Below are 11,608 nucleotides of genomic sequence, written 5' to 3'. Positions count from 1 at the left end.
ATCAATGGGAGTGCTGACTTGAGGGAGGGGTGTGAGGTGGGATGGGGTGCTGGGGGGAGGGTCTCGCCTTCATTTCTTGTTCTTCGTCTTTAATCATGTGTCTGTCTATAAACACATTGTAATAGTCTTCACTGACCATTAGTAAATGCTTGTACTTTAATGTGAAGTCCTTCTCCTCTTCGTTAGAAACTTGGACCAGAACAGGTCTGTGTTTATGGTCATTATAGGGCCCAGTGCGGCGTGGGAGTTCAATCTCGTGTCCTACCATCTCACCAACTAAACACCTCAATATTTTGACCAGACCACACACTAGAAGTTGAAGGGACGACGACGTTTCGGTCCGTCCTGGACCATTCTCAAGTCGATTGTGACTCATCACCTCAATATTTCTTCTAGTTTAAACTTTTAAATCTGTTTCCTTTCATATTTTGATGTTACCTTTGCTTTACATAATCCAGGAATGACAAGTGTCCGCCTCCTCAGTGTCCACTCTCATGCTGGTTCTTACCCCACAGTGTTGCAGCCCTTACTAAGTCCCTATCATTTCCCTGCTTGTTCCTAGTTGTATCTTCTGCATTGTTCTGTATTTGAAGAAAAAAAAACACACACACACTCTGGTGTACTCACCTAGTTGTGCTTGCGGGGATTGAGCTTTGCCTCTTTGGTTCAAAGGTCCATAATTTTACAATTATGAATATAGTTTACATCCACAACCTGCTCCTTATCTTCATTCCATTTTTCCTGCTCATCCCTGGTCTTCTCATCATGAAGGAGCCAATTTCCTATGCCAGGTATTTCCTATGCTCACCAGGAGGCCTGGTCGACGACCGGGCCGCGGGGACGCTAAGCCCCGGAAGCACCTCAAGGTAACCTCAAGGTAAGGTAACCAAAGGTAGGTCATTGACATACATTAGAAACAGGATGGGCCCCTAGAACCGGTCCTTGTGGTACTCCACTCGTAACTCTCTCTCCACTCTGATGTCTCTGCCCACACTGTAACTCTCTGCTTCCTACCTGAGAGATACTCTCTGACCCACCTTAGGACTCTTCCAGGTATGGCAGCCTGCTTTTCCAGTTTGAGTAGGTCTTTCATGCGGGACTGTATCAGATGCCTTCTGACAGTCTAGGAATATGCAGTCTGCCCATTCCTCTCTCTCTCTCTCTCGTTTAGAACATAAGAACATAAGAATAAAGGAAACTGCAGAAGGCCTGTTGGGCCATACGAGGCAGCTCCTATTTATAACCACCCAATTTCACTCATATATAACCTATGCTTAAAACAATCAAAGGATTCTATATCTATTATGTTACGCGGTAATTGGTTCCACTGTAACACGGGTTCGGGTTCCTCTCTCTACTTCTCTTCCTTCTACTCCCTCTACCCGTATTCTTACTTTTTATTCTCTACCAAGGGACTCCAAAACTTTTACCAAAGCCAATTCCACGCCACGTGGTCCTAAGACGATTGACCGACTTAGGATTCTACACCCAGTATGACGTGACCTAGGCTCTGAGCAAAACCCTAGAGTCGCCTCTACGCTGCCACCACCAGACCAGTAACACAAGAGCAATGATCGAGGTCTGGATCGATCACGCTAATTAATCAACCTTGGGGCTTGATCCCCACTATAAACGATGACCTTGAGTGTGGAATTAATTACACGGGAATGATTCGATGTTAGAATCGGCGCCCAATCCAACTCTGCCTCGTGTGGACCACGTGACCAGGACAAGTATACACATAACCAAATGGAAACAATAAAATGCAAATTAATAACAAATTTAATTTATTAGAAGAAAACTCAAACAAAATCTAAATATGTTCACTCCCTATCACTTTAACACTCCCTACTTGACCTGAATGGCAAATGAGAAGACTATCCCTATAATTAACAATAGCAACTATACCTTGGGCGACCAGCGCTAGATGTTGGGCTGGTCTTGGGGAGAGGTAAGATGTTTGACCTCTTATCCCAGCTGCTCCCGTTTCCACACTGATTTCTTCCTTGTCTGGTCTACCCCAGACAGAACATTGTATCCTTCCGCCTAGTCAAAGTTTTACCAAGTTACTAGCCAGGTTTAAGTTATAACAATTAACCTCTGTTGTACTTAATTGATCCAGACTGGTTGAGTTATTTTACTGAAATTAAATTACACAAACATCTACGGCAGAGCTGTTCCCGATCACAAAAATGGTTATTAAAACTTTGAGAAATCGTAGACCTGTCAACCCTGCTGACCTATGACCGCCGGTCACTCCGCCTTACCAGTTAGATCTGATTCGTGACGTCACTGATGGTGACTTAAACTCAATAATTAGAATACTCTTGATATTGTATCCAGTACTATTATACAATACAATTTTAATGCAAAATGAATAAAGGCTAATTTTCTCTAAATTACTGAATACTATAGGATGATTCATTATACGCAGCTATGAACAAAGCGTTGGTTATTTCCACCGCGAATTCCCCTGGGGGTCAGGTCCTCAGGTCACCATGCGGGCTCAGCTTCCCATCCTCTTTTGTCGATAAACCACTCTGGATAATTCTTACAACAGCCTAGTTTGTTACACCACAAATCAACAACCCTGTTACCGAACCAGTATTTACCCAGGTCTTTCCTAAATCTAAATTTGTCCTATTTAAACACATTGTTTCCTGTTGATACTTTTAATACCCTATTAATATTCCATTTATTTTCCCCTATTAATATCCTCTTTGTTACGCCCATTAATCCACTTGTACACCTCTTAACATGTCGCCCCAAATTCTTCGCCTCTCTAGAGAATGTTATTTAAGATTTGTCATTCTTAACCCCTGACACAGCCCCGCTCCTGTGCCAGGTAAGTCCACTACGGGCTCACCATAGCCCGTGCTACTTGCCCCGCTCCTGTGCCAGGTAAGTCCACTACGGGCTCACCATAGCCCGTGCTACTTGCCCCGCTCCTGTGCCAGGTAAGTCCACTACGGGCTCACCATAGCCCGTGCTACTTGCCCCGCTCCTGTGCCAGGTAAGTCCACTACGGGCTCACCATAGCCCGTGCTACTTGCCCCGCTCCTGTGCCAGGTAAGTCCACTACGGACTCACCATAGCCCGTGCTACTTGCCCCGCTCCTGTGCCAGGTAAGTCCACTACGGGTTCACCATAGCCCGTGCTACTTGCCCCGCTCCTGTGCCAGGTAAGTTCACTACGGGCTCACCATAACCCGTGCTACTTGCCCCGCTCCTGTGCCAGGTAAGTCCACTACGGGCTCACCATAGCACGTGCTACTTGCCCCCCCTCCTGTGCCAGGTAAGTCCACTACGGGCTCACCATAGCCCGTGTTACTTGCCCCGCTCCTGTACCAGGTAAGTCCACTACGGGCTCACCATAGCCCCGTGCTACTTGCCCCGCTCCTGTACCAGGTAAGTCCACTACGGGCTCACCATAGCCCGTGCTACTTGCCCTGCTCCTGTGCCAGGTAAGTCCACTACGGGCTCACCATAACCCGTGCTACTTGCCCCGCTCCTGTACCAGGTAAGTCCACTACGGGTTCACCATAACCCGTGCTACTTGCCCCGCTCCTGTACCAGGTAAGTCCACTACGGGCTCACCATAGCACGTGCTACTTGCCCCCCCTCCTGTACCAGGTAAGTCCACTACGGGCTCACCATAGCCCGTGTTACTTGCCCCGCTCCTGTACCAGGTAAGTCCACTACGGGCTCACCATAGCACGTGCTACTTGCCCCCCTCCTGTGCCAGGTAAGTCCACTACGGGCTCACCATAGCCCGTGCTACTTGCCCCGCTCCTGTACCAGGTAAGTCCACTACGGGCTCACCATAGCCCCGTGCTACTTGCCCCGCTCCTGTACCAGGTAAGTCCACTACGGGCTCACCATAGCCCGTGCTACTTGCCCCGCTCCTGTGCCAGGTAAGTCCACTACGGGCGCACCATAGCCCCGTGCTACTTGCCCCGCTCCTGTACCAGGTAAGTCCACTACGGGCTCACCATAGCCCCGTGCTACTTTGGAACTTTTGTTCAAAGTAGCTGAATCTAAAACAACAACACCTTAACCCGTGACCTCTCTCACTCCCTGACCTTTCTCACCCGTGACCTCTCTCACCCGTGACCTCTCTCACCAGTGACCTCTCAGGCAGATATGTAAGGTAACTGTCGCCATGGCAACCACTCTGACCTCGTCTCTCTCTTAAACGACTAAAATGCGATAATCGCCGGACGACGAAGAATTAATTAACAATTATGTTAGTATTAATATATATCCCAAGCGAAGCATCGTGTTATTAATCTCGTCATTTTAAAAGTTTGTGCATTTTTCTCTCTCTTTTTTGGGGTGGGGTGGGGGGGGGGGGGGGGGTGGGAACAAGTATCAGAAGATTGCTTTGTGAAAATTCGTATTAGAAAAGGACAAAGTTATTGTAGAATAATTCGAGAAATGTCAGGAAAATGGTTTTGCGGGTGTGGAGCTCAGCTGGCCGGCGCCGCCCCGCTTCTTGCTGCTCTTTTGTTTCCTCTCTCAGATTACCTTGCTTTCCCCACCCGTTGCCAGACGTACGATCCAATTACATTTTGCAATATCTGTATCAAGAATAAACGCAATTTTTCCGCATGCACGTTCAATGTAAAAATTACGATATCGCTGCGCAATTAACTTACAGTATCTGGGTCATTTTGCAGAACATTGTAAATAGTAATGAAATAAATGATAGAGAAGCACGCAGCCTAATGGTCTCCGGGGAGCGGTAAACAGCGTCGTCCCGCATCGCAATGCTCTCCACAGCTGACCCGCTGGGTAAACACATATATTTTATCCACGCAAGATTAGCTTAAGTCTTCTGTGTTTTCTGGTTTTAAATTATTTTTACAATTTTGCCCAAATACGAAAAAGCTTTCCGTTGGCTTTACGAGAGAAGCGAGTCGAGTCGGCAGCACACGGCGGTCCGCGCTTCCACACACACACACACACACACAAATAAAGGAAAAAAGCAGGAGGGAATATAATAACCCATGGTTTAATAGACAGTGTCAGGAAGCAAAGGTGAGAAGCAGGAGGGAGTGGAGGAAGTACAGAAGGCAAAGGACAGAGGACAACAGGATTAGATGTAACAGAGCTAGGAATGATTACATTAACATAAGACGAGTGTCGGAAAGAAATTATGAGAACGATATTGCAGTCAAGGCGAAAAAGCAACCAAAATTACTACATAGCCATATAAGAAGGAAGATGTCGGTAAATGACCAAGTGACAAGACTGAGGAAAACAGAAGGGGCATATACAGAAAGCGACAAGGAAATCTGCGAGGTACTGAATGCAAAATTCCATGGAGTGTTCACTACCGAGCCTGAGCAGCTCCCATTGTTAGAAGAGATTACCCAAGATGAAAGACTATCAGATATAGAGGTGACAGCAGAGGATGTAATGAAACAGTTGACAACACTGGATGCAAATAAAGCTGTTGGACCAGACAAAGTATCACCGTGGATACTTAAAGAGGCAGCGCAGGCTCTCAGCGTGCCTCTGGCAATGATCTTCAATGAGTCACTTATGTCGGGAGAATTGCCCAGTTGCTGGAAGGAGGCAAATGTCGTACCGATTTTCAAAAAGGGGGATAGGGAGGAGGCACTTAACTACAGACCCGTATCACTGACAAGCATCCCCTGCAAAATACTTGAAAGAATAATTAGGCTAAGACTTGTTGAGCACCTGGAGAGCATTGGGTTTGTAAACAAGCACCAACATGGGTTCTGGACAGGGAAATCATGCCTAACAAACCTTTTAGAATTCTATGATAAAGTAACAAGGATAAGGCAGGACAGAGAAGGCTGGGCAGACTGCATATTTCTTGACTGCCAAAAGGCCTTTGATACGGTACCGCACATGAGACTGCTATACAAACTTGAGAGGCAGGCAGGAGTAAGCGGAAAGGCCCTAGTATGGGTGAAGAACTACCTAACAGGAAGGAGCCAGAGGGTAATGGTAAGGGGCGAAAAGTCGGACTGGCGAACAGTAACAAGTGGAGTACCTCAAGGATCGGTGCTGGGACCAATCCTCTTTCTAATTTACGTAAATGATATGTTTACAGGAGTGGAATCATACATGTCGATGTTTGCAGATGACGCAAAATTAATGAGAAGGGTTGTGACAGACGAGGATTGTAGGATCCTCCAAGAGGACTTAAACAGGCTGCAGAGATGGTCAGAGAAATGGCTACTGGAGTTTAACACCAGTAAATGTAAAGTTATGGAAATGGGATCAGGTGACAGGAGACCAAAGGGACAGTACACAATGAAGGGGAACAGCCTACCTGTAACGATTCGAGAAAGAGACCTGGGAGTGGATGTGACACCTAATCTAACTCCTGAGGCACATATAAATAGAATAACGACAGCAGCGTACTCTACACTGGCGAAAATTAGAACTTCATTCAGAAACCTAAATGAGGAAACTTTTAGGGCGCTTTACACTGCCTACGTGAGACCCGTCTTAGAGTATGCCGCGCCATCATGGAGCCCCCACCTGAAGAAACACATAAAGAAACTGGAGAAGGTTCAGAGGTTTGCGACGAGGCTTGTCCCAGAGCTACGAGGGATGGGATATGAAGAGCGGCTGAAGGAACTGAACCTTACGACACTAGAGAAAAGAAGGGAGAGAGGAGATATGATAGGGACATATAAAATACTCAGGGGAATTGACAAAGTGGAAATAGATCAAATGTTCACACGTAATAATAACAGAACGAGGGGACATGGGTGGAAACTGGAAACTCAGATGAGTCACAGAGATGTTAGGAAGTTTTCTTTTAGCGTGAGAGTAGTAGAAAAATGGAATGCACTTGGGGAACAGGTTGTGGAAGCAAATACTATTCATACTTTTAAAACTAGGTATGATAGGGAAATGGGACAGGAGTCATTGCTGTAAACAACCGATAGCTAGAAAGGCGGGATCCAAGAGTCAATGCTCGATCCTGCAAGCACATATAGGTGAGTACATATAGGTGAGTACACACACACACACACACACACACACACACACACACACACACACACACACACACACACACACACACACACGCACGCACGCACAACATGCCAACAAAAGGTATGCCAACAAAAGGTTAGCATACCGAAAGGGAAACTATGAGGAGATAAGAAAATTCCTAACAGATATAGCATGGGAAACAGAGCTCAGGGGAAAGGCGGCACAAGACATGATGGATTACATCACGCAGAAGTGCAAAGAAGCAGCAAACAAGTTTGTCCCAGTCCAAAAGGAAAACAGTGAAATGAAGATGAGAAACCCATGGTTTAATTTAATCAGAGATGTAGGCTAGCTAAGCAGCAAAGTAAAAGGGCATGGAGAAACTATAGGAATAACAGGACACTGGAGAGCAGAGAAAGATACCAGAATGCCAGGAATGAATATGTCAGGATGAGAAAAGAGGCAGAAAGACAATACGAAAATGACATCGCAAGCAAGGCAAAGACTCAGCCTAAATTGTTGCATAGCCACATCAGGAGAAAAACAACAGTAAAGGAACAGGTTATGAAACTAAGGATAGGGGCAGAAGGATTCACTATAAACGACAAGGAAGTGTGTGAGGAACTGAATAAGAAATTCCAGGAGGTTTTCACCTTAGAGCAAGGAGAAATTCCAGAGATAAGAGAGGGAATAGCTAACCAGGATCCACTGGAAGAGTTTGAGATTACCAGCGGGGAAGTAAGGAAAAGTTTACTAGAATTGGACGTGACAAAGACTATAGGCCCAGATGGAATCTCCCCTTGGATACTAAAGGAAGGAGCAGAAGAACTGTGCCTACCACTCTCCAGTGCATAACAAATCACTGGCAACAGGGGAACTGCCAGAAATTTGGAAAGCAGCTAACGTAGTCCCGATATACAAGACAGGGGATAGACAGGAGGCACTGAACTACAGGCCAGTGTCCCTAACCTGCATACCATGCAAGCTGATGGAGAAGATTGTGCGAAGAAAGCTAGTGGAACATCTGGAGCGAAAGAACTTTGTAACACAGCATCAACATGGGTTCAGGGATGGCAGGTCCTGCCTCACAAGGTTACTTGAATTCTACGACCAGGCAACAAAAATCAGGCAAGAAAGAGAAGAGTGGGCAGACTGCATATTTTTGGATTGCCAGAAAGCCTTTGATACAGTACCACACAAGAGGCTAGTGAAAAAGCTGGAGATGCAGGCTGGAGTGAAAGGGAAGGTACTCCAATGGATAAAGGAGTACCTAAGCAACAGGAGACACCGAGTCAGTGTGAGGGGTGAGGTCTCAGATTGCCGAGACGTCACAAGTGGAGTCCCGCAGGGGTCAGTCCTTGGACCTATACTGTTTCTGATATATGTAAATGATCTCCCAGAGGGTATAAACTCGTTTCTCTCAATGTTTGCTGATGATACAAAAATTATGAGGAAGATTGAAACAGAGGATGATAGTAAGAGGCTACAAGATGACCTAGACAGACTGAGTGAATGGTCCAACAAATGGCTGTTGAAGTTCAACCCGAGTAAATGCAAAGTAATGAAACTAAGCAGTGGAAACAGGAGGCCAGACACAGGATACAGAATAGGAGATGAAGTACTTAATGAAACGGACAGAGAGAAAGATCTAGGAGTTGATATCACACTAAACCTGTCTCCTGAAGCCCACATAAAAAGAATAACGTCTGCGGCATATGCGAGGCTGGCTAACATCAGAACAGCGTTCAGGAACCTGTGTAAGGAATCATTCAGAATAATGTACACCACATATGTAAGACCAATCCTGGAGTATGCGGCCCTAGCATGGAGCCCGTACCTTGTCAAGCACAAGACGAAGCTGGAAAAAGTTCAGAGGAATGCCACTAGACTAGTCCCAGAACTAAGAGGCATGAGTTACGAGGAAAGGCTGCAGGAAATGCACCTTACGACACTGGAAGAAAGAAGAGTAAGGGGGAGACATGATCACAACCTACAAAATCCTCAGGGGAATCGTCCGGGTAAACAGGGATAAACTATTCAACACTGGTGGGACGCGAACAAGGGGACACTGGTGGAAACTGAGTACCCACATGAGCCACAGAGACGCTAGAAAGAAGTTTTTCAGTGTCAGAGTAGTTAACAGATGGAATGCATTAGGCAGTGATGTGGTGGAGGCTGACTCCATACACAGTTTCAAATGTAGATATGATAGAGCCCAGTAGGCTCAGGAACCTGTACACCAGTTGATTGACAGTTGAGAGGCGAGACTAAAGAGCCAGAGCGCAACCCCCGCAAGCACAACTAGGTGAGTACACACACATGTTCGCTGCACGAGTAACAACATTATAACTAATATAACAACATTATAACTAATATAACAACATTATAACTAATATACATAATAATTATATGAATAACATATGAGAGAAATTTTATATAATTATTTTCGTTCAACTAAATATTTCCCGTTAGTTATTTAAACGTTGTAAATAATATTTACAGCGTGGAAACTGGTATTTACAGCGTGGAAACTGGTATTTACAGCGTGGAAACTGGTATTTACAGCGTGGTAATAGAATTTACACCTTGGTGAATAGTATTTATAACGGGCTAATGTTATTTACAACGTGGTAACTATTATTTACAATATGGTAATAGTATTTACAACGAGCTAATTAGTATGTAGAGAATGGGGGTGACCGGAGAGGGAGAGAGAGAGGGAGAGAGAGAGGGAGAGGGGAAAGATGAGGGAGTCAGGGATTGAGAAAGGAGAGGAGGAGGAGGAGGAAGAGGAAGGCAAGAGTACAGAACATATAAAGAATGAGAGAACACATAATATGAAAGAAAGAATTTTATCAAATCACCTCATTCTTCGCATTTGTGTTCCTCACGTGTGCCCCAAAGAATGAGGTGATTTGATAAAATACCATGCCCAAGGTTACCATCAGAGTGCCGGCGGGAGGATGGGAAATTAGCCTTGGCTACCATCCTCTTTTGTCCGGTCGTGATGGTCGAGTGGTTAAGGGATCCTGTACATAAGTTGCAGAGTGCTTCTGACAGTTACGGGGCTCACCATAGCCCGTGCTACTTGGAACTTTTTGTTCCAGGTAGCGAATCTTTAACAGCAACAACAATTCTGACAGTATGGGTTCGAGTCACTTCTGGGGTATGAGTTTTCAGTTGCATATAGTCCTGGGGACCATTCAGGCTTGTTCGCATATATATATATATATATATATATATATATATAACGCTGGGAAGGGTGGTCAGGATAAGGATTTGGGATGGGACCGGGGGCAAGGAATGGTGGCCAATAACTTGGACGGTCGGAGATTGAACGCTGATCTGCATGAAGCGAGACCGTCGTTCTACCGTCCAGCCCAAGTAGACGGTAGAGCGATCATGACAAGAGAAGAAAAAGTGTCTGGATATATATTTTGTTTCTCCGGCAAGAGTCAGTCGGCGTCAGTTACCTCAAGATAACCCTCTTGATAACCTCTTAGCCGGCGTTAAGATAACCTCCGGATAACCTTACCCTCGCTGTGTACAGCTGTCATGTTACCACTGAATATGCACGCCCGGACACTGGTCTGTGTCAGCCTCTTACACCACACTGTTGTGAAATGCAATCAGAGTTGTGTAATGCAGCCGTGGTGCTGGTGGTGGTCCGTTGATAGGTTAAGTAATAATTGTAAATAAGAAGCAATAATATGCTTATCTTAACATACTAAGAAGGTTAGGTGAGGTCGGTGTTGTCTATGAAGCTTTTCAAGGTAAACTAAAATATTCACAATTAATTAGTATGTCACATATGCACTTATTAAATAAGCCAATATTGACGGTAAGCAAGTGCGAGAACGGGTTGCAACGTCACCCTGGAGGGAGTGAGAGTGAGTACTCACACTCTAGTGCCCGTATCTCCACTCTTACTTCACTAGACGCTACCTCACACACACACACACACACGAACAGTAACGAGTGGAGTACCACAAGGATCGGTGCTGGGACCAATTCTATTTCTTGTATATGTTAACGACATGTTTTCAGGCGTAGAGTCCTACATGTCGATGTTCGCGGATGACGCAAAGTTGATGAGAAGAGTTGCGACAGGTGAGGATTGCAGGATCCTCCAAGAGGACCTGAACAGGTTGCAAAGATGGTCAGAGAAATGGCTACTGGAGTTGAACACGAACAAATGGAAAGTTATGGAAATGGGACTAGGAGATAGGAGACCAAAGGGACATTACACAATGAATGGGAACTGCCTACCTGTGACGACGCGAGAAAGAGACCTGGGCGTGGACGTAACACCTAATCTAACTCCTGAGGCACATATAAATAGGATAACGACAGCAGCATACTCTACACTGGCGAAAGTTAGAACATCATTCAGAAACCTAAGTAAGGAGGCATTTAGGGCGCTTTACACTGCCTACGTGAGGCCAGTCTTAGAGTATGCCGCCTCATCATGGAGTCCCCCATCTGAAGAAGCATATAATGAAACTGGAAAAGGTTCAGAGGTTTGCAACGAGACTCGTCCCAGAGCTACGAGGATGGGGTATGAGGAGCGCCTGAGGGAACTGTGCCTTACGACACTAGAAAGAAGAAGGGAGAGGGGGGACATGATA

This window comes from Procambarus clarkii, chromosome 22 (assembly GCF_040958095.1).
Source record: "Procambarus clarkii isolate CNS0578487 chromosome 22, FALCON_Pclarkii_2.0, whole genome shotgun sequence".
NCBI classification, from domain to species: Eukaryota; Metazoa; Arthropoda; class Malacostraca; order Decapoda; family Cambaridae; genus Procambarus; species Procambarus clarkii.
The sequence above is the reverse complement of the archived record's forward strand: the minus strand, read 5'-3'. Positions refer to the sequence as shown.